This window comes from Hemitrygon akajei, chromosome 7 (genome assembly GCF_048418815.1).
Source record: "Hemitrygon akajei chromosome 7, sHemAka1.3, whole genome shotgun sequence".
Lineage (NCBI taxonomy): Eukaryota > Metazoa > Chordata > Chondrichthyes > Myliobatiformes > Dasyatidae > Hemitrygon > Hemitrygon akajei.
In genome coordinates, this window is record NC_133130.1 from 40,198,533 (window position 1) to 40,201,652 (window position 3,120).

Consider the following 3,120-nt stretch of genomic DNA (forward strand, 5'->3'; position numbering starts at 1 on the left):
TCGGTTCTGGAGGATGGAAAAATTGCCATCGTCACTCTACTCTTTCAGAAGGAAGGATGCAAACTACAGGAAATTATAGACCAATTAGCTTCATTTCAGAAGTTGGAAAAATGATAGATTTCATTACTAAGTATGAAGTTTTAGGTACTTGAAGCATGGGCTCCTTGAGGGAAAATATTGTCTGACAAAATTTTTAGAGTTCTTTGAGGAAATAACAGGCAGGATAGACAAGGAGATTCTCAGAAGGCCTTTGACAAGGTACCATGCATGAGGCTGCTAAAGAAAATCAGAGCCTATGCCATTACAGGAAAGATACTAGCACAGTAAAAAGATTGGCTGACTCGCAAGAGGTAGAGCGACAATAAAGGGGTCCCTTGGTGGCTGTAGTGCCTCGTGGTGTTCCACGGGGGTTGGTGTTGGGTTTGCTGCTTTTCACATCTGGATCTGGATGACAGAATTGATGACATTGTGGCCATGTCAGCAAACGATACAAAGATGGATGCAGGGAGTCTGTAGAATGATTTGGACAGATTAAGAGATAGGGCAAAGAAGAGACAGATGGAAGTCATGCACTTTGGCAGAAGAAATAAAGGTGTAGACTATTTTCTAAATGGGAAGTGAATTTAGAAATTGGAAATGCAAGGGGACTTGGCAGTACCAGAGCAGGATTCCCTGAAGGTTAATTTACAGGTTGAGTTGATTGTAAGGAAGACATGCAGTTTTAGCATTTATTTTAAGAGGACTAGAAAATAAAAGCAAAGATGTAATGCTGAGGCTTTATAAGGCATTAGTCAGACTACATTTGGAGGATTGTCAGAGTTAATGTATTAGGAGTATGTTATTGCTCTGAGCTTGTTTAGAATTTAGAAAAAAGTTAGAAAATTGAGTTTAGAAGAACAAGGGGGACCTCATTGAAAACTATCGAATATTAAAAGGATTAGATAGAATGGATTTGGAGATGTTTCCAATAGTCGCTGAGTCTAGGGCAAAGGGCACAGCTTCAGAGTAGAATCACATCCCTACATAAGATAGAAGAGGAAGAATCTCTTTAGCCAGAGGGTGGTGAATCTGCAGAAATTATTGCCACAGATGGCTGTGGAGTCATTGGGTAAATTTAAGGGGGAGGGAAGATGATAATTTCTTGATTGATCAAGGTGTCAAAGGTTATGGGAAAAGGCAGGAGAATGGGGTTAAGAGTGAAAATAAATCAGCTATGATGGAATGGTGGAGCAAATTTTATATGCTGAAAAATCTTATTCACTCCCATGACTTTGGGGTGGCATAGTTGTGAAATCATTAGCAGAATGCTTTATGGTACCAGCTGCTGTTTGTAAGGAGTTTGCACGTTTTTCCTGTGACCATGTGGATTTCCTCTGGGTACTCTGGTTTCCTCCCACAGTCCTATCAGTTGATAGGTTAATCGGTCACTGTAAATTGTCCTGTGATTAGACTAGAGTTAAATCGGGAGTTGCAGGGTGCGCAACTCTAAGGGCTGGAAGGGCTCATCTCAATAAATAAATGAATGGTGTGAAATTGTTCCATTAATTTTCATCAGGATTCACCACAGCCTTTATATTAATCTCTTAATATAATAACTGACTAGAGTAAAATAAATGTTCACAATACCAATCACTGTAAATCTATTTAGTACCATTCGATGAACAATTTGTGTAATAGGTAAAAGCCTTTGAATAGTGACTGCAAATCATTTTGAACTGCCTGCCAATTTATATAATGACAACTAAAGAGCATTAAAAAATGAAGAGCAGTATTTAAACATTTTATAGCAAAGGCTTTGGCTTTAATCACCTCGTTATAATACCAATTGTAGAAAATTTGTCTTGCAGTATACAAGTTTGAGCAATAAAAGTAAAAATGAATTCAAGACTGAATACTTGTGCCACAACTGAAGAAATGGTGTTTCCTTGTTATATGGTTAAGTTGTTTACTGACTAAAGTGTATTTGTCCACAGTAAGTTGAAAAGATGTAACTTTAGAGCTAGAATTCTGCCTCATGATGTGATGGATATTTGCATTATCCCTTTAGTTTAAGATGCCGTACAAATGCCTTAATCAGAGTTCAGTTTTGTAATCGCTGTCTACTATTCATTCATTCTAGTGCAGATAATTTTTTTCCGCAACTGACGTTATATTCATTCAATGGATTGATACTTGTGTAGTGTGAAAATGAAAAGTGCTGATCTGCCGATGTGAAAGATGGCGTAACAGGCATGGAAGCCTGGCTAACTATGGTTGGTTGATAGCATATTGTTTAGAACGCTGCCGTCTGCTCAAGTCAAATGAATAGTAGTCCATTGGTTGGCTGTTGCTAGGTTGCTTGCATTTCAGAGGATGTTAATTCATATAACAATAACTCAGTTGTCAGTACAGCAAGGAGCTTGGCTGTGGTAATGTGGTCAGCAGTATCTCAAATGACAGCAGTGTTCATATATACCTTTGTCAGCAGCCAAGTCTCTGATAGTATTGCACTTTGCTGAATGTGGGTCAACATTAGTTAGGCCTTGAGTACCAGAGGTTTTGTCGGTTATGTCACAGTAGTTGTCTAGGTAGCTGCGTTTTATTATTAATAACCCAACCAGTTTTAGCTCAAAGTTGTTTGTTGATAATAACACATTGATGAGTAAGCAGTCAGCTAAATTTGTTGACAGTAATATATTTGGCATTTGATTACCATTGGTGAGGTCAGATATAGATTGGGAGTGATATATATAAACAGAAATTGCATTCCGTTCAAGCTATCACTTGTGGAGAGCTTTCTCAGTGGTAGACAAATGATATTCTGCAAAAGTAGCAATTTACCTGCTAAATTATAGGTACTAATTTACCTACTTAATTATACCTGCACTGTGCTCACATTATTGCATGATTGACTAGTCTGTTTAATGTTCAACTTATTGCAATTTGTCAGAGCAGTTCTCAGTTATAGTGGCATTCTGGACAAACTATACGAAAGCCTAGAATAGTGCCGAGCATTTCACTGGTTAGAATGAAAACAAATCTGGCTAGAGACACCATTGATGGTAATATATTTTGTTGGAGTCTATCTTAAAGATATGCAGGTGGCATGATTTATTAACATAATTTTATCGTGCAAAACTA